The sequence below is a fragment of the Triturus cristatus genome, chromosome 11 (genome assembly GCF_964204655.1).
Source record: "Triturus cristatus chromosome 11, aTriCri1.1, whole genome shotgun sequence".
In the NCBI taxonomy this organism is placed as follows: domain Eukaryota; kingdom Metazoa; phylum Chordata; class Amphibia; order Caudata; family Salamandridae; genus Triturus; species Triturus cristatus.
In genome coordinates, this window is record NC_140594.1 from 1,064,860,566 (window position 1) to 1,064,884,727 (window position 24,162).

General features: G+C 46.2%; 1 protein-coding gene across 2 annotated transcripts in view; it reads left to right on the forward strand.

The window, feature by feature from the left end:
- Positions 1-11,202: 11,202 nt before the first annotated feature.
- GNB4 (G protein subunit beta 4) overlaps positions 11,203-24,162 on the forward strand; it is a 684,865-nt gene continuing 671,905 nt past the window's right edge. The window contains exon 1 of one of the 2 annotated variants that reach the window (XM_085635394.1): positions 11,203-11,336. The gene's annotated coding sequence lies outside the window, so the exon portion shown is untranslated. The remainder of the gene's footprint in view (positions 11,337-24,162) is intronic. The other variant, XM_085635395.1, reaches the window with a different exon arrangement.

Consider the following 24,162-nt stretch of genomic DNA (forward strand, 5'->3'; position numbering starts at 1 on the left):
GGGACTGTCAATTGACTGAGGCCGCGGCGGGGTTCAAATATCTGGGTATCCAAAGACATGTATTGATTCTATGAGCCAAACCTCCGGCCTTCTCTAACGCACCTTAAATCAGATGTCCAGCACTGGAAATCGCTCCCTCTAATGCTCCTGGGGCGTGCAGCACTATTTAAGATGATGTCCCTTCCCCGACTTTTATATGCGCCACAAAATACTCCAATTCCGGTAGCAGCATCGTATTTTAAGGAAATAGAGTCCTTGGTGCGGGAATTGCTTTGGGAGGGGAAACCCCCCACATTGCCACGCAGAAACTCACGTTGGGGTGGTTCGACGGCTGTATTGGCCTTCCTGATATGCAACGATACTACTGGGCTTCATAGCTCGTTGCCATCAATCAATGCCGGTACAGGCGCCACGATGACCCGGCCTTCCGGATGGACCGTTGGCTCCTCCCAGGTGGCGGCTTTGAGGGGGCGGTGTATAGTAAATCTCCGATATCGGTCCTGTCCGGCCCTACTAAACATGCTGTGCACGTGTTGAAAGACGCCACCAGGAGTTTGGGTTGGGAGGGCAAACTCATCAGGGTCACAACGCTTTGGCACTGTGACCGGTTGGGTCTATTATCGCGGTCCCAGGGATTCGACAAATGGGAAACCATCGGCATCTCCAGAAGTGGGGATCTATGGAAATCGGGCGAGGTCATACCATTCTCCCACTTGCAGCAAGAATATGAAATGGCCGATTCCAAACAGTTTAGGTTTCTCCAAATCAGACATGCTTTGCTCGCAGCTTTCCCAAAAGGGACAGACCCCCCTGAGTCCTCTCCTCTGGAGGACAGGATTTTGGATGGCGATTTGCCAGAAAAGGCTATATCCCTTATTTATAGAAAACTCATTAACAACATGCCGGATCCCCTGATCCGCCTCAGATGTAAATCGGACCATGTTGTGGCTGGGCTGGATGACGAGGAGTGGCGGGCTGCAGTGGCGTCTGCGCGGGAGGTCGCCATCTCTTCTAGGTTCCGATTGGTCCAATTCAAAATCCTTCACAGAACATATTTGTCTGGACCCTCTCTGGTCCATATGGGATACGCTCAAAACGCTAATTGTGTCCGGCAGTGTGGGCAAGAGGGCACCTTTATACACACACTGTGGGAATGTGTAATAATACAGAAATATTGGGAGAGAGTGATACGTATGATGGAGGAGGCGCTGGGACAGCAGATACCATGTAACATTAAACTGATATTGTTGAACATCTGGGACCCCACGGACCTCAGTGCTAAAGAGAGACTTTGGGTGGCTCTGGGCTTCACAGTGGCTAAGCGTAATATTGCACGTCTTTGGAGGGCCCCAAACCCACCCAAAATTGGCGATTGGGCCCAAGGCATGGACTGGCGTAGGAGATGCCTATCTATGTCTCTAGGGGGTGCCCGAGGAAATGGTCACAAATATGGGGGTCATGGAACGCTTTTCGGGGGGATATATGTGAACCACCTGGGAGCGGGGAGGAGGGTGCTGCTGTAATGGTATAATTTGTGACTTCTGACGATATTTGTAATGTACTGTGCCCTCGAGATATTGCTGCTTCATTAATGTGCTTCACAGACCTTTTGAACATTGTGGTGCTTCGATTGTTTACATGCCTTTTTCAATAAAAAGAATTATAAAAAAAAGAAGAGGGGAACCAGGTTCAATTCTCAGCTTTGACGCAACACTGCGACTCCGGGCAAATCACTTAATCTACCCGTGTCTAAAATCATGAATTTTTGTTATATAACTGGTGCTCGTGTAAAACGGCCCTATAATATACAAGTATCCCGGCACTCAAAAGTGATATATGAACATAGAATTTTTTTTAAATTTTGCAGGGCCACATATACCTTTGGAAATTAAACTATGGAATGAGGAGAATCTAACAGGGGCAAGCATATTTTGGATCTTGTCCTTTGGGCTTTGCTAACATACGCTATATATAGAATAATTTGACATACAAACAGGTACAGTATGTCTGTGTGGAAGGACTGTAACAATATGCACAGCTATGGGATGGATGGGTAATCTGAATTGTCCTCTCCCTAATTTTTTGCCCAATAGAGACATATGGTACACATTCGCGGAACTACCGGTCAGGGAGATTTCTGGTATTCTAACTTATGAGATAGACGGATATCGCCTATATAACTGGGAAGTGAGTATATACAGCACATCGATGAAAATATCTGATGTTAAGAATATAGATACACATGATTCCTAAGATAACTCTTGGGTGCTGTGATTATTTTTTCACAGAATATCGGTCGTATTCGGACCGTGTCTGGCAAATTACCTTGGAGCAATAAGAATTTTTTAGTCACAGAAAAGAATACTTTTTGAAAGGTTAGTGACTTGAAATGTCATGCATTAGGGATTACAATATATAATGGTCAGCACTGAATGGTCACTTTGAATTTGTTGCACGGTGATGTAGCGGGTCTTTGCTTCTTCTTAATCACTTTTCTATCTTGATATGGTCAGCACATCTTGGTGCTTCTGTGAAAATAAATTCTTTTTTCTGACTCCGGAGAACTTCCTTTTTGTTCTTGATCTACACATGTCTATATGTAAAGATTCTTAGTAAGCTTTATGGTGGAAGTGATCCCCATTTAAAAGGGGTTATTTTTTGCATATTAATATGAACATGTGAGCGGGTAGATACTACTGGAGACCGTTTTGGTGCTTCAAGGATTTTTATTTTTTTGTGCACACGTCGTCGTATAGGAGTGGGTCGGTAATATGGTAGTGGAGTCTCTTTCTCGCTTCCTCTGGGTTCCTTCCTTCCTGCCGTCCTCCTCCTCCCAGGGTACTCTTCCAGTTTGGGCTGGCTCGGTCCTCGGGTGGCGGCGTGGTACCGATGATCCCGGGAAGAGAAACAGAAAGGGTTCCAAAGGTCAGTGGCCTGTTATCTTTCAGTTAAAGGCGTGAGGGAAGGGGGGTGAGGGACCACTCAGTGTTCCAGATAAGGCTTATGGTGAGGGGTGGTTCTCAGGGTGGGTTATTACCGGGATGTCACCAGGGTATCACGAATACAGGCTCTGAGTTCCCCTTACGCTGCTACAGGCGGCGCCCCTTATTCCCCACCCAGCCCGTGAAGCACTCGCGTACCTGCGAGAACACGCTCCTCCGGGAACGTGGCTGGGCAGCTCACGGGGTCGTTGGCCTCCTGGCTTCGATGCCTCGTAGTCGACTTCTCCTCGATATCCCATTCGCTTCTTTTCTCCTCTCCGACCGCGGTCCTGCACTGCTTCCTCCTCCTCCGCTCCGCTGTCGCCCTCTCGTCCTCCGGTGTCAACACAAACCTGTGATAGCGCATTTCCGAGTATTTCAGCCCATCCCTCGTCGTCGTCACTGCTGGGGGCAGGGTTGAGCGATAGGCCTTCCCAATTAAAGGAGCAGTGTCCCTTTTCTTCGGCTGGGACGGGGAACTGCGGCCCCGGGGAGTCCACTCCGGTTGCTGGCGAGAGAGAAGAGGGGAAAGGGTGTCGATCACCTTCGTTGTTCTGAGGGGGTGCTCCACTGTTGGTTTCGCCTCGTTACAGAACAGTATATATGAGACTATGTTATTGTCTTCACAGCCTTGAGGAAGTCACTTGATGTGATGAAACACGTGTTGGCTGTTGCGCATTCGGATCAAGACTGTAAAGCTACAAATACCCTTTATAAATAGTCTCTTCAATGTCATGCTTGTCTAGGGACAATGGGTCTTTATGGTCTTGCTTGAAAACTGTGATGTTTTATACAATGTCTTCACATTTTTGTATGAATACATCCTTGTTTGTTGCCAGTGATATATATATATATATTTTTTTTTTTTTTTAAAGAAAACCTTTATTTATGTCAGTCTGGAACACAGCTATTCAGCCGACATCCCGGAGGTTCATCAGCAATTAAGTACAACACATGGAAGTGTCCACAGCTCTGGTACCAGAAAAACAAAGGTTCCTTTTTTTTAAAACAACCTGAAAGTAAATAACACAAGCAAGGCAGTATACACAATGAACTCGAGCCAGTTCCCGATGGGGGCGCGGCCCCATTCCCAAAGTCAGAACAAAGCCACCGGTCAGGTGGATGAGGGAAAAGCAGAGGCGCTAACATTCTAGCATATAATCATCATAAAAATCCCAAGTTGGAAGTGAAGCTAGGGGGAAAGTTGCTCCTCCAACGGTTCAGTGGCCGGGGGCAGACATATATCACCCCTATACTGGTTCCATCTCCCCCATATCTTATGCCATTTCTTAGGCCGCCCCCGGGCACTATACACCGTTTTCTCCCTAAACATGCTCCAGTCCATATTTTCCATCCATGCTTCCATAGCGGGAGGTCTCTGAGAACCCCACAGTCGTGCAATATCACGCTTCGCCACCATATTCCCCAGGGTCACCCATTGAGTCTGCGCCGCGTCATAGTCAGTAGGACCCCAGACATTCAAAAGACAGCGCCGTGCCTCTGGCAGCAGTGCAATACCCGTGACCTCCTGCATCACAACATGGATTCGCTTCCAGAACTCCGTGATCACACCACATTCCCATATGATATGTAGGAAGGTGCCCAGCATCCCACAGCCCCTCTTACATAAGCCATCCTCGGAGAAACCCATATGAATCAGTCGGGGCCCCGTGACATAGACTCTATGAAGTATCTTAAGCTGCACCAGCCTTAGTCGTGCAGGGATCGCGACCTCCTTAGGAGATGAGATGGCATACTGCCAGTCCTCATCATCCAGTTCAAGGCCGTCCCTAGTCCACTGATCACGCACCCCTAGGAGGAGGTCAGTCCGGACATTAACAAGCTTCTTATAAAGGAGATTGTACTCTCCGGCATATGGCCATCCAGGATCCGATCCTCCAGGGGAGAGGACTCAGGCACAGTCTCCCCCTCGACGAGGACGGACCGCAGAGCGTGGTGTACCTGTGCATACCGGAAATATTCCGTACCCTCCAAATCATATTCCGTCCGTAGCTCGTCAAACGACTTCACTCGTCCCTTAACCAGCAGGTCCCCCACCCTGGATATCCCAATCAGGTCCCATTTCTCGAACCCCTTCGTGTTTCCCCAACATATCAGAGTCAAACAGCGGAGTAGCGAGGGTAAGCCTATCCTTCCAACCCAGCGAGTTCGTAACCGCCTTCCACACGTGCACCGCCGTCTTGGTTGGCCCCGTGAGGGACCCATCCGTTGACCTGGAGTAGAGTGCTCTAAAGTAATTACCCCCGCGCAGCAACCACCGATCCATAGCGAAGCCGGGGCTCAGCGCCGGACCGTAGACTCCATGATTGATCGCACTCAACTGGGTGGCCCAATCATATCTTCGAATGTCAGGAAGCGCGATACCCCCATCGTACCATGGAAGGGTCAGCTGTGCAATAGCTATACGCGGTCGGCCATCCCACAGCAACGAGCGCTGGAGGCTCTCGACCTCCCGAAAATAGCTGGCCGGGACCAGCTCCAGGGTATTCTGTAGGGCATAGAGAAAGCGGGGAAGAGACATCATTTTGAACAGCGCAGCGCGGCCTAGGAGGGAAAGCGGCAACCGCCGCCAACCCGCCACATCCCGCCGCAGGCGCGTTCATGGAGGGAGCAAGTTTCTCTCATATCGAACAATTGGATCGGTGGAGATATAGATCCCTAGATACAAAAAGCCCTCCTGGGCGATCTGGATCGAGCAATTCCGCGGGAGAACAGGGACGTCTCCACTCAGGGCATACAGATACGACTTCCCCCAGTTAATGGTGAGACCCGAGTTCCTGCCAAAAGAAGTCAGAACGTCACAGACTACTATGAGAGACTTCCTGGGTGAAGTGAGGTATAGCAAAATGTCGTCGGCATAAAGAGAGATGCGGTCCTCATGATCTGGTGACCATCGGATCCCCCTTATGTCCGGGTGCCATCGTATCCACGCCGCCAGCGGTTCAAGAGCGAGAGCTAACAACAACGGCGACAGGGGACAACCCTGCCTGGTGCCCCTCCCCAGCACGAACGGGCAGGACGCCCTACCATTAACCGCAACTTTGGCCAGGGGTCCTTCATACAGTAGTCTCACCCAGCCAACAAAGCCAGGTCCAAAGCCGAATTTTGCAAGTGCAGCCTACAGATATGCCCACTCTAGCGTGTCAAAAGCCATCGTGGCGTCAAGTGCAGCCACAATGGTCGGCTCCCGCAGCGTCCCCGTCCTTGCGAGCACGCCGTGGAGGCGCCTAAGGATCAACGCAGTGTTACGGTGCGGGATGAAACCGGATTGGTCCGGGTGGATCAGGTCCCCGATCACCCTGATCAAACGGTTGGCCAGTATTTTAGCAAGGATTTTCGGCTCGGCATTAAGTAACGAAATCGGCCTATATGAGCTGCATTTATTCCTGGGCTTGCCATCTTTGTGTATGACCACAATTGTCGCCAGGCGTTGGTCGAATGGAAGGCATCCTATCTCCCGCGCCTCTACAAACATAGCTCGCAGATGTGGAGCGATCTTGTCCGGCCGGAGTTTATAGAACTCAATTGGCAGGCCATTCGGGCCCGAGGCCTTGCCAGGGCGCAGTGAACGAATAGCACCCGTGACTTCGTCAGCTGTGATGTCACCATCTAGATCTTCCCTGTCCATGTCAGAGAGGCAGGGCAGAGCCAGATCGCGCAGAAGTTTAGACGAGTCCTCCACCGGCCTGTCCGAGACTGAGGTGTAGACCATGCGGAAATAATCTGCAAAGCACTGGACTATGCCATCCGGCTCAGTAACAATAACGCCACCCTCTGTTACTAGTTCTGGCATCACACGATTAACCCGCTCTTTTTTATCCAGCCACGCTATTAATTTCCCGGCCTTGTCCCCAACATCGTACAGTCGCCCCTGCTGCTACCTACTCAGGGCTTTGGCCGCATTCGTCACCAGGGCCTTATACTCCGACTGCTTAAGGCTCAATTTATGCAGCGTTGCTGCCGTAACCTCCTCCTCCAGAACCAACTCTAGAGCCGCTATCTCCGCCTCAATCTGTGCGACCTCCGCATCCCTCCGACGTTTGGCTGCCACTATCAAGGAAAGGGCCTCTCCTCTCAGCACGGTTTTAAACGCTTCCCACAAAGACACCGCAGACGTGACCGAGCCTAGATTTTCCTGGAAGTAGAGATCGACCGCCTTCAGCACCGCGCTACGAGTCCTAGGATCACGGAGATACCAGGGGTTAATCGGAGCCACCCTGCCCACCACTCCTCGACCAACATCCATACAGATCCACACCGGCGAATGGTCAGAAATACCCCTAGCCATGTGTCTAGCCTCGGACACAAAGGAGGCGTGTGCAGCCAAAGTGGGTACATAATTAATTCTAGAGAGACTGCCATGCGCCCCAGAGTGGAAAGTTTACTGCCGCTGAGTGGGATGCAGCAGTCTCCAACAGTCAACCAGACCCAGGGTATCCACGAAGTCTGAAAGCCATTTCTGCGCCCCCCCAGAGCCTCTTGGCGGGTGTCTATCAAGCAATCCGGAGCCAACCGCATTAAAATCGCCACCCACCACCAACATCCCTTCTGGGAAGTCCAACAGAGCCCTCCCCAGGTCAGCAAATGTGGAGGGCTGCAGCGCAGGAGGGACATAAACAGAAACCAAGACCAGCGTCCTGCCCTCCCACCTCCCCGCCACAGCCGCAAATCGCCCCCTTTCATAAACAGTGGTGGAGTCAACCTCAAACGGCAGTGAGGCCCTAACAAGTATTCCAGCCCCTCTAGAGCCTGAGGAGAACCCCGAGTGCGCAACAAATTTGTAGCCCTTCCTGTTGAGTGCGTAGCACGTGTTACCTATCAAGTGCGTCTCTTGCAATAAAACTATATCAGGGGAGCATCGCTTCAGAAATTGCAGGACAATCCCTCGCTTAATACGATCCCCTAAGCCGTTAACATTCCAACTGAGTATCTTTAAGCCTCTACCCCCATCCCGAAATGTAAGGAGACCTCCACCCCCCCCGTAGAACCGCACTCGAGCTACAGAAGCTTGCATCACTACGCCTTGCAAAACAAAAACCAACAACAACCACCTCAACAACCCCATTCCACCCCCCACCCTGCACCCCTGCGTAAGCTTAAGAAGCCCCCCCAACTTGCAGTGTGCCTGTCGCCCTATTCTAAAACTAGTCTACAAAAAGAACCCCAGAGGAGGAAAAAGCTCCCTTCATACCCCTGCCACCCCCCGGGCTACTACCCTCCCGGAGAGACCAAAAACTGTGATTCACTGTCCTGGGCAAAGTCAAAATGATCTAGCACCAGAGTCCTCACTCTTGTTCATCGCGGCCACCTTCTGCTCCACCAGCATGCTCCCCGCTAGTCCGTCGTTGGGGCAATGTGTCCAGCCAGTCTCCGACCATGTCCGGTGATTCAAAAAAGAAAGTCCGCTCTTCATACACCACACGCAATCTGGCCGGGAAGAGCATGGCGTTCTCCAGTTCCATCCCTCTTAGCCTTCTCTTAACCGCCAGGAAGCTCTGCCTTTGCTTCTGCACCGCCTGGGTAAAGTCAGGATAAAAACTCACTGTGGTGTTCTGGAAAGTCATCGGGCCTTGACACTCGTGATGCTTGCAGAATGGCGTCGCGGTCCCTGAAATTAAAGATCCTGGCGACAATCGGTCTCGGAGGGGCCCCCACCTTGGGCCTCCCACCAGGGACTCTGTGGGCCCGTTCAACAGTAAAGAACTTACTGAGGCCTTTGGGCGCCAGATGGTTTACCACCAAGTCCTCTACGAACAGGTCCACCGACTGTTCCTCCGAGTTTTCCGGGACCCCAATGATGCGCACGTTATTGCGCCGTGCCCAGCCTTCAAAGTCCTCCAGCCGTCGGGCAAAGAGGTCGTTTGCGGACCTCAAATTTCGGACTTCCAGCTGCAGATCAGAGACATCTCCCAGGAGGCCAGAGGTTTTAAGGTCCAAAGAGTGAACCCGTTCATTGGTTTTCCCCAGGTCTGCCCGAATCAAGTTGACGTCGATCGAGATTGTGTCCACTTTATGTGCCAGGGTCTCGAATTGCTGCCCGATAGAGGACTGCATCCCCTCGATGGCCCCCATGACATCCTGCAGGGTTAGTTCCGTAGCGGGGGGCAAACCATCTTTCAAGGCTTCCAGTGGCCGTCCCGATCCGCCCGGTGACCCCTTCTGCTGGGCATAACGATCCATGTTGTTGGTTTGGGTGTATCCTCCCCGCCTGGTGTTCTTGGGCTTCTGTTTTTCGGCTTCCGATTTGGTCGACATCGTGATCTGCTGCAAAAACAATCCCCTTGCCCATCCAGAGAAGACAATGCAACAAGTGACCGGCGCGGCTCACTCCCAGGCCAGGGCGCGATGAAAACAGGAAAGCGAAAGTGATGACACCGTCCTTCCGATGGCTCGCCCCTCACACGGCCGCTGTTGTTCAATTAGTGCTCGGGCACCGTGCCAGCGCAAGCCCCGGGCATCTTCCGGGGAGTAGGCCGCGAACTTCCATGTAGCACAACTTCGGCCTCCGGTGGGCGATTTCAGTCCGGACAGCAACGATCACCTCAGCAACGGCTCGCCTCCAATATTCCGGGTATTAAAAACAGGATTCTACACAGGATATTTGCCGGAGGGAGCGAGGGTCTCGGGAGCTCTGAGCTCACGCGGCCATCTTGATCACGCGCTAGGCTCCTCCTGCCAGTGATATATTGACCCAATTAAATGTAGTTTGCTTATAAGGGTTATATACGGGAAAAAATAGGGTATCACTTTTGCGTGCCGGGATACTTGTATATTATATTGCTTTACATAGTGACTATTTGTAGGATCTGTGTATTTATGCACCTAAGGTAGTAAGGTGCATTTGTTATCCCTAGTGGCACCACAACAAATTGCTTTTTGTCATTTGTGAATAAGAAAATTAAGAAAAATATTTTGACTGCCCAGTCTGATTATATACTGCTTTCTGAGGTGCGATCTGCTATACATTACTACCATTCTTGTGTTGTAAAACTGCCCTATGCCCTTGGGACAAGTTTGTGCTATAAACAACCCCCCCCCCCCCAAAAAAAAAAGGACAGTGAGCTATTTTTCAAATTGGACCGATGATCAGGCATGGTGAGGGAGGGGCAAAAGAGGCCGATAAATTAGCTTCCTACTCAGGGACACAGCTATCATTAGTGCAGCAGGTGCAGTTGCATTGGAACCCAGAAGTGCAAGGGACTCCCGACAACCCAGTTATGGGAGCAGAGCTTTTTGGACAGTTTCTGTTGGATTCATTTGCTCTGTTGTAAATCTCACATTTATTGTGGATCATAAACTACTGACAAAGTCTCCCTTAAATGATCTCATAAACCACGCCCCTTCCACTCGCCCAATCCTTTCCATAATGTTTTGATAGGAGGGCTGATTTAACAGCATTTTTCTTTGAGGGACTCAGAGCAAAAACGTTTGAAGACCTCTGAATTAGAGTTTTAGAGGGACACGCTAAGCGCCGCTTGTTTTTTTTTTTTAAAAAAACATGTATTTCACTATTTAGATGGGGAACTCTGGAAATATTCTTTGTTTTGTGTCCTTAAAGATTATTCGGGTTTGCAAATAAGGTGGAGTGAAATATTCAATTAATCTTTTTTTTTTTTTGTAAACAGATTTTTATTGATTTTTTTTTTTTTTAAATGTGACATCATGAGAAAAACAGCCCGGAGGGCACAACAAATGATCAAGCAATTCAATTAAAGTCCAGTACAGGTGTCCCCCCACTATTTTTGGTAAGGTCCTCCTTCCTTTCTCAGTGTCAGACTCAACCCTCTCATCGGCTGGGTAACAGGTATGTTTGCTCACAGGACCACCTCCCCTCCCTGTGTCTGGTTGCGTGTGATTGCCCCAGAGCACCTCCCATAATGAACATCCCAATGGCATGCCTCGGGCTAATGCCACCTTTTAAATCGGGATCGGTACAAATGAAATTGATTCCTAAAGACATATTATTACACCACCCACCATCATGCTTTGCCCCCCCCACTACCAGGAAACACCCACTAAATATTTAATTAATTATGTTGAGTATCTGAAGGGTGCCAATCATAGCTCGTTCGTACGACATTGAAGCCCTTGTTGAATGGTAGCCAATAATAATCTAGCCCGTTCATCGGGTATTCTAATGCGGGGCTTTTAATACGTGTAAACTACAATCCCCAGCATGCCTCGTTCCCCGGGTGGGTTTGTCACTGACAGATTCCGTGTAAACCTCCCTCACATCAACCCCAGTGAAGTGCAGCGAGATATTGGGAACGGGCAGAAAGACGCAGAGAAAAGACATATTTTATGCGATCCATGTTTGGGTGTTTCCATCTCTAGGTAAGTGCTTGCATCCATTAATCTTCAAATTGAACATGTTTCTTGCTTTGCACCATAATTCCCCCCACCTTCAGCAAGGATACATCTCAGCAGTGGAATCTTCCTGTGAGACGTTGTTCCACAGCAGCTGGGGGCTGAGGGAACGTTTTTTTATTTCACGAGCCGAGAACTGTAAAACATTTTTTAGAATGCACCATGCAAATCATGCATCTCGGTGCGTGCAAAATGTGTTTTTTCAGGCTTATATTTTACTGCGATTTTCCGTTTGCGCGACTGGGGTCTTCGGTGTGGGAAGTATTTTGATTTTAGCGGTTTTTATTTCAGCGATAGAGACAATCTAATGGGGGGAGAGAAGCCTGCATGTTTGTTAAAAATGCGTATTATTTTTTGGGGCGGTTGTTGCTGTACCGAGTGCTTCAGCGAGCCAAGATCTGCCTCTGCAAAAGAGATGCTCAGGATGTATTTTTGTCACAAAATGCAACATTCTCTGGGTGTACCCCATGACACGCGGGCAAGCTATTGGCTGAGCGGCATCACGGGGGAGGCGGAGATCAGTCACCCGAATGGGCAGATGTTAGGAAGGGAAAAACAGCAGAGGCATGCAAGGAAAAAATATTTCTGTGTGCGTGCAGCTCTAGGGGCGCCACTCTTTATGTCATCTTTTTAATTTCCCCATCCTACTGTCTGTTGCTAGTGGCTCAAGGGAAATTGTATAACCCTATGTATGAAATTAGATGTCTCCATCACCTCGCAGACACGGATTTTAAGAGTGATGTGATAACAGGTTGATCACCCAGCGCAGGCACAGATTTTAAGAGTGGTGAATGAATTGATTTTTATTTTTTCCAGTTTTATATATGCAGCCATGAAAGTGCGTATTTGTTTAGATGATACAGAAAGGGCATGGTTTACAACCAGGTGCACCTGACAGCTTCAGTCTTGTGTTATCTGACATTTGTGTAGCGTGCAGCTGTTACTAGCGTGGCATCGTAGCACTATAAGTGTATGGCATGGTTTCAGGCGGAACATAGAGCTTGGTCGGGAAGGTTTGTGGATGAAATGCGACCCTCTTAGGGACAGTTGGGTGAGGTACTGGCAAGCTGGATGGTCCTGGCCTTTTCTGCTTGAACGCTGTAGGCATACGTGTAAATATTTGTTGAAAGTATATGTAATCCAAAGTGTGCATTGTCAAGGAGTTTGGATTCCATTTACCTGTTGGTGGAGTAGACGTGTGGGGGAGAGTTATCTGCTTCTCCTTCTGTGGCGGTGTGCCCAGAGGGAGTTAGTTAACACCACAATTCATGGATCTGTTGAGTTCACCCATGGGTACAGAGGTACATGTCGAGGAAACACAGGCTACAGCAGTAGACACGTTTGCAGGATCTCCACAACGGGGACCATAGGCAAATCCCCAGTAGAAGAGCCACGGTGCCAACCCGTGACTGACACCGTGACAGATGACGCCATATCCCAGGAAAGCCATAGGCCCCCTTGGTGATCAGTCCAGAAGTGTTGATAGTGAGGTAAAAACAGTGCTTAATTTGAGCCGGTGGTTTCCGGTGCTCGGCACCGGCACCTAATTGCCAGCACCTGGGCTTATGACAGTCTGCCTGGTGGCGCTGTCTGTCTCATTTAGGTATGAGCACAACAACAGCTGTGTGTGATGATTAGTAGCCGTGTTTGTACTGTCATTGCCAGCTCACAGGGGCAATGTGTGGTGCAAGCTGCAGTGGCCTCCTGACACAGCCCGGCACTTATTTCTTTACAAATTAAGCACTGGGTAAAAACAATATCCTTTCAGACATAGCGTGCTGCATAAAATATGCAAAAAAGAAGCAGAGAACTCTGGGTAGTTTGTAAGTTTAGGTGGAGAGCAGCTCCTGTATAGAGCACCCTACAGCACCAGCAACACTCTGAATTTGCTCATCTCAAATGTCTGATTTTCTATCAAAGTTTTTAGGCACAGAATTAGCACGATGCCATCCACGCTGAGATAGAAAGGGACAAAGTCACTTGCCATTTCTACAGCAAAACCTTTAAGCATAGGATTAGCACAGTGCTGTCCATGCCAAGCTGCAAAATGCCGAAAGCCTTTTACCATTCCAGGCACAGTATTACAGCTTTGGATTGGTAAAATGCCGTCCAAGCCAACCTGAAATGAATAAAAGGAAACTCTGACATGTTTGTATTGTTAAAAATACAGCGAAATATTTTATAAAAATATAAATGTAATGTGGATTGTGGCTATTTTGGTCTGACTCTATTCAATGTACTTCTGTATGGTGCTGTTTTGGAAATTTCAATAAAATTGATTATCAAAAAAAAAAAAAAAAAATATATATATATATATATATATAATATAAATGTAATTGGTTTTATGATTCATAGAGACAGATCTGTCTTCACCTATGGGCACATGGGCTTTATCTTGGTTTCTTTGGGTTGCCATCTCTACCCACCCTCAGATTGACTGCTGTATTTCTTTATGGACAGGTGTCAGGCATTATAGTATGCGCAGATTAATCGAGGAACATGAAAGAATTTAGATTGCAGAGTTATGCAAAGAAGGCTGAAAAAACATAAAGAGCAGTGGTCCATATAAAGGGACGAAAGGACATGAGATGCAGAGGTATACAGATTCAAAAGAACACACAGAGCAGGATGGAACCTACAGTGATTAATAACAGAGCCGAGAGGTGCCCATCGACTGCAGAGGCAGATACAGAGTGAAGATAAAAACATAGTGCAGACAGCAGTGAAAGAACACTGTACAAAGAGGTGTACAGAGTGATCAAAGAACTCAAAGTGCAGAGATGCACACAGAGTAACTCAGAAACTTAAAATGGAGAGGTAAACAAAGTACTGATAGAATACCTAGGGCCAAGATGCACATTGACTGAGAAAGAATGCAAAGTGCAAACATCTAAACGTAGATGCAGATAGTGTGAGAAGAGCGCAAGATTTCACCTACCATAATAAAATAAAGCGGACAGGTGCACATAGACTGCAGAAATATGTGCAGAGTGATGACGAACACAGTACAGCGGTGCACAAAGAATGAAAAAAGAACCTATGATCTACAGAAGCACCTCAAGTTATGAAGAACACGGAGTGCAAATAGTGTTGCAGAGGGCAGTAAAAGAAATGGGTGCAGAGGTGTGCGAAGACTGATCAAAAGACACAATGTAGATCCAGACGAAAGAACATAATGTAAAGGTGCATACAGAGAGATGAAAGAACATGGTGTGGAGCGGTTCAGATAGAATGATAAATGGAGAGGTGCAGATAGAGTAATAAAATAACAAGGAGTGGAGAGGTGCAGATAGAGTAATAAAATAACATGGAGTGAAGAGGAGCAGATAGAGTAATAAAATAACATGGAGTGGAGAGGTGCAGATAGAGTCATAAAAAAACAAGGAGTGGAGAGGTGCAGATAGAGTAATGAAATAAAATAACATGGAGTGTAGAGGTGCACATAGAGTAATAAAATAACATGGAGTGGCGAGGTGCAGATGGAGTAATACAATAACATGGGGTGGAGAGGTGCAGATAGAGTAAAAAAATTACATGGAGTGAAGAGGAGCAGATAGAGTAATAAAATAACAAGGAGTGTAGAGGTGCAGATAGAGTAATGCAATAAAATAACATGGAGTGGAGAGGTGCAGATAGTCATAAAATAACAAGGAGTGTAGAGGTGCAGATAGAGTAATAAAATAAAATGGATTGTAGAGGTGCAGATAGAGTAATAAAATAAAATGGAGTGGAGAGGTGCAGTGTCAGCTCAGAGATTCTTCAGGAACGGTTCAATGCCCAAAGGGGTCCACTTCTCAACAGTACCAACCCTGAATGCTATAACGGCGCAGGGGAATGGGATGATCAAGCGGGGGAAGGAAAAGGAAGGGATCAGCAGAGATGGAGATCTGAAAGGCAAAACAATAGAGGTAAGCACTTGATTACACAATATCCCTCCTACGGCTTGTTATGCGGGCTTTTCATAGCTGTAAAACAAACCAACAATTCCTTTGTCCTATTCGTGAGGAATGAGTAAATGTCCCTGCAACGACATCAGCAAGGATGAGGGTTTGCGCTAAGAAATGGGCATAGACATATGGGAATCTTAATGCCTTTTCCCCATGCAACATGTAAGCACACTCTTAGTACTTTACTCATATAAACAACATAGATAGTATGGAACCAAACACACCAGCACACATGACATGTTCCGCTTCACAGGGGAAGAGCAGAAGACCGCCCCTTGAACCCCCTGTTAAGGTTTAAACAAACAATAAGTCACCAAAATGCGTCTTTTCATTCTTTATGCCATAGTTAGGTGTAGTACATTTCTGAGCTAATGCATGCGCATTCTGGTTATTAGTTCACCATCCTAGGTTCCTAATTACCTAAACAATAAGCCTAGAATCCTTTAGGCTTGGTATATCCTTTTAACATAAGTATCAAACACATAGATTTCTGAAGCAGAAATGGCATTGAGCAAAAAGTCACGTATTTCTCTGAGGAATTGGTAATGCAGCTGATAGCTAGATTCGAGGAAGACCTCGCTTAAGTCGGTGCAAGTGCACCCTTACCGGTAACCCACCAGGAGCAGATGAAGTACAGCGCAAACGCGCTGCTCGGTAGAAGAATGATCAGCAACATCAATGTTCCCGGAGGCTCCCTTTGAACCATCCTCCTCTTCCGTTTCTAGCCTCATGAGAAATGTAGCCCCTGTTCTTTCTGATAGTGTGCGGATCGCGCCCTTGTCGGAACCCATTTCCGCGTGTTAAGCAGACCGTGGGACACCCTGTTTATCCCACCACCCTAGCAACCAAGACCATGCCCTGCCATAACGGGTAAGGAAGTGTGGAATTGTGTTGCTGCATGCGGGACCGCTAAGCGGCTTGTGGTTGTTGAGGGGCAGAGTGTGTGTGCAACATGCAGATAGAGTAATAAAATAACATGGAGTGGAGAGGTGCAGATAGAGTAATACAATAAAATAACAAGGAGTGGAGGGGTGCAGATAGAGTAATAAAATAACATGGAGTGAAGAGGAGCAGATATAGTAATAAAAGAACATGGAGTGGAAAGGTGCAGATAGCGTAATAAAATAACGTGGAGAGGTGCAGATTGAGTAATAAAATAACATGGAGTGGAGAGGTGCAGATAGAGTAATGCAATACAACAACAAGGAGTGTAGAGGTGCAGATAGATTAATACAATAACATGGAGTGGAGAGGTGCAGATAGAGTAATAAAAAACATGGAGTGGAGAGGTGCAGATAGCGTAATAAAATAATGTGGAGTGGAGAGTTGCAGATAGAATGATAAAATAACATGGAGTGGAGAGGTGCAGATGAGTACAAAAAATAACATGGAGTGGAGAGGTGCAGATAGAGTAATACAATAAAATAACATGGAGCGCAGAGGTGCAGATACAGTAATAAAATAACAAGCAGTGGCGAGGTGCAGATAGAGTAATACAATAACATGGAGTGGAGAGGTGCAGATAGAGTAATAAAATAACAAGCAGTGGAGTGGTGCAGATAGAGTAATAAAATAACATGGATTGAAGAGGTGCAGATAGGGCGATAAAATAACATGGAGTGGAGAGGTGCAGAAAGAGTAATCAAATAACATGGACTGCAGAGGTGCAGATAGAGTAAACAAATAACTTGGAGTGGGGAGGTGCAGATAGACTAATAAAATAACATTGAGAGAAGAGGTGCAGATAGAGCAATAAAATAACATGGAGTGGAAGGTGCAGATAGAGTAATACAATAACATGGAGTGGAGAGTTGCAGATAGCGTAATAAAATATCTTGGAGAGGTGCAGATAGAGTGATAAAATAACATGGCGTAGAGAGGTGCAGATAAAATGATAAAATAAAATGGAGTGGAGAGGTGCAGATAGAGTAATACAATAAACTAACATGGAGTGGAGAGGTGCATATGGAGTAATGAAATAACATGGAGTGGAGAGGTGCAGATGGAGTAATGAAATAACATGGAGTGGAGAGGTGCAGATGGAATAATACAATAAAATAACATGGAGTGGAGAGGTGCAGATAGAGTAATCAAATAACATGGAGTGGAGAGGTGCAGTTAGAGTAAACAAATACCTTGGAGTGGAGAGGTGCAGATAGAGTAATAAAACAATAAGGAGTGGAGAGGTGTAGCTAGAGTAATACAATAACATGGAGTGGAGAGTTGCAGATAGAGTAATAAAATATAGTGGAGAGGTGGAGCTAAAGTGATAAAATAACATGGCGTAGAGAGGTGCAGATAGAATGATAAAATAACATGGAGTGGAGAGGTGCAGATAGAGTAATACAATAAACTAACGAGTGGAGAGGTGCAGATGGAGTAATACAATAACATGGAGTGGAGAGGTTCAGATAAAGTAATACAATAACATGGAGTGAAGAGGTGTAGATAGAGTAATACAATAAAATAACATGGATCAGAGGGGTGCCGATAGAGTAATACAATAAAATAACATGGAGTGGAGGGGTGCAGATAGGGTAATACAATAACATGGAGTAGAGAGGTGCAGATAGAGTAATAAAAATAACAAGGAGTGGAGTGGTGCAGATAGAGTAATACAATAACATGGAGTGGAGAGGTGCAGATAGAGTAATAAAAAAATAAGGAGTGGAGAGGTGCACATAGAGCAATACAATAACAAGGAGTGGAAGGTGCAGATAGAGTAATAAAATAACATGGAGTGGAGAGTTGCAGATATCATAATAAAATAACCTGGAGAGGGGCAGATAGAGCAATAAAATAACAAGGAGTGGAAGGTGCAGATAGAGTAATAAAATAACATGGAGTGGAGAGTTGCAGATAGAGTAATGCAATAAAATAACATAGAGAGGAGAGGTGGAGATTGAGTGATAAAATAACATGGCGTAGAGAGGTGCAGATAGAGTAATGCAATAAAATAACATGGAGAGGAGAGGTGGAGATAGAGTGATAAAATAACATGGAGTGGAGAGGTGCAGATAGAGTAATACAATAAACTAACGAGTGGAGAGGTGCAGATGGAGTAATACAATAAAATAACATGGAGTGGAGAGGTGCAGATAGGGTAATACAATAAAATAACATGCAGTGGAGGGGTGCAGATAGGGTAATACAATAACATGTAGTGGAGAGGTGCAGATAAAGTAATTTAATAACATGGAGTGGAGAGGTGCAGATAGAGTAATACAATAACATGGAGTGGAGAGGTGCAGATAGAGTAATACAATAACATGGAGTGAAGATGTGCAGATAGAGTCATACAATAAAATATCATGGAGTGGAGGGGTGCAGATAGAGTAATCAAATAACTTGGAGTGGAGAGATGCAGATAGAGTAATCAGATAACTTGGAGTGGAGAGGTGCAGATAGGGCTATAGAATAACAATGAGTGAAGAGGTGCAGATAGGGCGATAGAATAACATGGAGTGTAGAGGTTCAGATAGAATGATAAAATAACATGGAGTGAAGAGGTGCAGATAGAGTAATAAAATAACATTTAATGGAGGGTGCAGTTGTAGTGATAAATTAACATGGAGTGGAGAGTTGCAGATATCGTAATAAAATAACCTGGAGAGGGGCAGATAGAGTAATAAAATAACATGGAGTGTAGAGGTTCAGATAGAATGATAAAATAACATGGAGTGAAGAGGTGCAGATAGAGAGTCATACAATAACATGGAGGGAAGAGGTGCTACTAGCGCTCCTTAATACGGACTATAACATTTTCGCATCATTGTTAGCTAGGCGTCTTTCCCCACTAGTAAAAGCGCTGGTGCACCCTGATCAGAATGGTTTTGTCCCTGCACACTGCACTTCTTTAAACATATGCAGATTTTTTAGAGTGCAACAGTATGTCACGCAGGCCTGGCCTCGTTCGGGCTGCCTGGTGCTTGATTTGGAGAAAGCCTTTGACTCGCTGGAGTGGCCTTATTTAGTGTATATGCTGGGTAAATAGGAACTGGGGGAATACTACTTGAGTATGGTTCGCTTATTATATCAACAGCCCTGTGTCCGGGTTCGTATGGGCAGGTTAATCTCAGATAATATCCGGGTTAGACGGGGGACGCGTCAGGGATGCCCACTATCTCCGCTGTTGTTTTCCCTAGCTATGGAACCCTTAACGATGTTACTTCGGAGAGACGGGGAGGAGTGGGGGATACGGTTGGGAGACGGGCTACATGCTGTTTCCTTGTATGCAGATGATCTATTATTGTATCTCCAAGATATTACTGCAATCCCGACGTCCATATCTGATATATTTACCTCCTTTGAGGCGAAGTCAGGACTCCGGATCAATTGGGCCAAATCGGGGGTCTATTCATTCAGCGCTCACACCACGGAGGTGGACGTTACTCTAAATAGCATGCCCCTCACGTGGTATCCTACCACATTCAGATATCTCGGCGTATTCATATATCGCTCGCCTGAAGATCTAATGGAAGGCAACTTAACAAGAGCAATTACGGCTATACGCGCTCAAATGCAATTTTGGAAGACGCTTCCGCTGAATGTAATGAGCCGCATTACCCTGTTGAAAATGATCATACTCCCCAGACTGCTCTATTATTTCTCTAATCTTCCACTATATGTTCCTCCTAAGGTATTCCAAGACCTGGAGTGACTATCCCGGGATTTAATATGGAATAAGGGTAGACCACAAATCGCATTGTGGAAAATGTATGCCCCAACTAGCCAGGGAGGGCTGTCGGTCCCCAACATGGAATTGTATTATTTAGCTGCCCAGCTTCAGTGGGCGACAAGGTGGTTGAATGATATGTGTGTGGAAGACACGGTGACCATGCAACAGCCCTGGTCCCATTCCCAAATTTGTCATTTGCTCCATCCCATTGCTAAGCTCCCACGACCACCGCAGATACATTTGGGACTAGCCCTTAAATGCTATAAAAGAAGCTTATATCTCAGCCGCACGACCCCTCCATATGCCCCAATCCTACCATTGCTGGGGACACCACAGGGGAGGCTGGGTACCACAGGGGCACGCGGCAGGGCTTGAGACACTGGGCGACCTGTTTAGGGATGGCGCACTACTAACATTCGAGATGCTAGTTGAGGACAATGGACTCCCAGCGGGACAATTTTTGTTGCACACCTCTCTCCTGAAGCTCTATCAACTGCCTGGGGGAATCTGGCTACTGAGCCATTGACAAACCTATTGGTGCAATATTTGCACCTGATGGGCGTGGGGTCACATGTAGTGCACTGGCTGTGGAGGCACTTCTCACACACACGCTGAGACCAATGACACGACTTAAGGACAGATGGGAGGCAGATAGAGGTCGGCCTTGGACGGACAAGGAATGGGATGCTATATTGGAGGGTGCTAGGAACATACCCAGAAACTCGAGGTTCAAGCTCATCCAAACCTACATTACACAAAGGGCATATCTCTCGCCTGACATGATCAATAGGTACTTCCACATCACCACTTCCGCATGTCCACATTGTCGACAAGTGGATGCAGACCTGCTCCACATGCTGTGGACCTGTACATCCCTTCAGCATTACTGGAGGGAGGTGGTCACAAGTCTGGCTTCATGCACAAACACAGACATGCCACTGTCGTGGGAGGTGTGCCTTCTTGGGCTGTACGCCAGATAAAAAATAAATAAAGTTACCTCGAAATTTCGGGAACTGGGTCTCATTACTGCAAAACGTCTCATAACTTGGAAATGGAAAAATGCAATCCCCCCGGAGATAATTAGTTGGAGGCGTTCATTCATAGTATGGGCTCAGGCGGAGAGTACAGCGTTACATAGAGAGGAGATAGTTGGGCTTCGTAAGTTCCACATTGCGCAAGAATGGGACATACTGCTAGCCGCCTTCCAGACTGACAATCGGGCAGAAATCGATGCCGCCCCGTTAGCCAACCAGCGATCAGCTCATCAGCCCTCCTCTCCACTGCTCAGCTAAGGAGAGTTGACACATCTCAGTGTTGGCGGGACTGGTTTCTGTCGCTCCCCATGGTCTGATACAGATGGCCTCCCACGCGCCTCTGCCCTCGAACACGGGGCCTCTCCTCATTGATGGCTGCTTTGCCCCGATATGTGTGACGTGACAGTTATTCATTGTGTATGCGACTGTGTGGTGGTGTTCTAAGGGTAACTATTTAGATACAGTCATGCATGATTAACATTAATAGGGTTTCATGGATGGCAGATGTTCATTTGATGTTTTACGTTTTTAGTTCTGTTTCGAATACTTTGGAAAATATGCTTTATTGGTACGCATCAGTGCTCGATATATGTGTTCTGCAGTTATCAAAGTCCTTTCTTCTATTAAACAGTGATTTGCCGATACGACCCGAATGGCTAAGCCTTGGATGCACCTGGTGCACATACGTGAGCTCCTGTTAGGACGGTTTTGATAAAATGTGCTATGAGTACATAAAAGATAGCAATGACATTATTTGGTAATCTACAATGTAGCTCGACTGTGGGCAATGGCACACGGAGGTGTTTATGCATATGTTTAAGTATGATATAAATGTCAGCATTATGGAATAGCGTAAATGTGTTTTTATATTGTGACGTTGATTAATGCTATTCTGCACATGACATTTGCATTTCTGATGTTCACATCTAAAGCTTTTTTATGGATATGTGTTGTCAGTCATGTTTAATGAAATAACATGGAGTGGAGAGTTGCAGATACAGTAATGAAATTACATGGAGTGGCGAGGTGCAGATAGAGTAATACAATAACAAAGAGTGGAGAGGTGTAGATAGGGCGATAAAATAACATGGTGTGGAGGGGTGGAGATAGAGTAATCAAATACAATGGAGTAGAGAGGTGCAGATAGAGTAAACAAATAACATGGAGTGGAGAGGTGCAGATAGAGTAGTAAAACAACAAGGAGTAGAGAGGTGCAGATAGAGTAATAAAATGACATGGAGAGGAGAGGTGCAGATAGATCAATAAAATAGAATGGAGTGGAAGGTGCAGATAGAGTAATAAAATAACATGAAGTGAAGAGGAGCAGATAGAGTAATGAAACAACAAGGAGTAGAGAGGTGCAGATAGAGTAATAAAATAACATGGAGAGAAGAGGTGCAGATAGATCAATAAAATAGCATGGAGTGGAAGGTGCAGATCGAGTAATAAAATAACATGGAGTGAAGAGGAGCAGATAGGGTAATACAATAACAAGGAGTGGAGAGGTGCAGATAAAGTAATACAATAACATGGATTGAAGAGGTGTAGATAGAGTAATACAATAAAATAACATGAAGTGGAGGGGTGCAGATAAGGTAATACAATAACATGTAGTGGAGAGGTGCAGATAGAGTAATGAAATAACATGGAGTGGAGAGGTGCAGATAGAGTAATACAATAAAATATCATGGAGTGGTGCAGATAGAGTAATCAAATAACTTGGAGTGGAGAGGTGCAGATAGGGCAATAAAATAACATGGAGTGGAGAGGAGCAGATAGAGTAATAAAATAACATGGAGTGGAGAGGTGCAGAAAGGGCGATAAAATAACATGGAGTGAAGATGTGCAGATAGAGTAAAAAAAAAACATGGAGTGAAGAGGTGCAGATAGGGTGATAAAATAACTTGGATTGGAGAGATGCAGATAGAGTGATAATAACATGGAGTGGAGAGATGTGCATCAATCGTAGAGATAAGTGGTGCACAGAGAGTGTAATGAACATTGGACCAGATTTACATAACACTTTTGTTGTCGCAAAACCTGCGATTCATCATCATCATCATAATCTTTATTTCGGTCACTGTGGACCATAAAAGCAATAACATTTCACCATATTTACAATAAAAGAGTAAGATTAGATGAAAATCAACACATTAATCCAGAAAAACATTTTTAAACAACATAAATTACTTAACAATTGGTACTAGTGGCTTTCATTAATCGATTTCGGATGAACCACATCGTCGTTAAAAATTTGGCAACGGCAAATACAGTTGGTGCGGATATGTCTGACTTTAGGACTCTGTAAGCAGGGTAATGTTCCCTAAAACCCAAATTTCTAAGAAGTGGGGTAAGCCAGTATTTTCGAGGTGTATTGTATGCAGGGCAGAAAAAAATAACATGTATATCATCTTCTCGCCTAGATGGACAGTTTGGGCAATTCACTGTAGAGTGTGTTTCAGACCAATGTGCAACATGTGCCCTCAGGGGAAGTGTACCATAGCGCCACTGCATAAAGAGCTTCCTTGTAAGTTGGGGAGCTATATCGTCAAGGACTATTTCCAGATGGTAATGATCTTTGATGGTAAGAAACTGATTAGAAAGGGATTCCTGGCGCAGGGACTCAATTGCAACCTGTAGCTTGTATTCATAATACACCTTTGATAGGGTACTACGGGATATCCTGCAACAAGCATTCTCCGGGTTTGACCACAGATCCGGCCTCCCCAGCATATCAAAACTATGCTTGATATATTTAAACCAGGGTATTTGTAACAGTTTGGGGAGGCGCAGAATTTCTGCCAGTTCGGCTCTATAGCTGGCCAGATCAGGTGAGCTCCATAATCTACGCCAAAAAGTCAGGGGTTTAAGACCCAACTCCTCGGAAATAGGTCTAATACCAAGGTCAAGTCTTAACGGTAGAAGTGGGGTGCTAATCGGGAGTGCAACCAGTTGTCTAATAAAGTTATTTTCGGTAATCTGTAATTTCTTGCAGGGTATGTGTCCCCATATCTCACCCCCATAGGTTACTGCCCCTCTAGCCTGAGTTTTATAGATGTGAAGGGGAGGGCCGAGGGGTTTGTATGTTGACCCAGACAACATCCTGCATATGCCACCCATGCGTTGCACAAGTT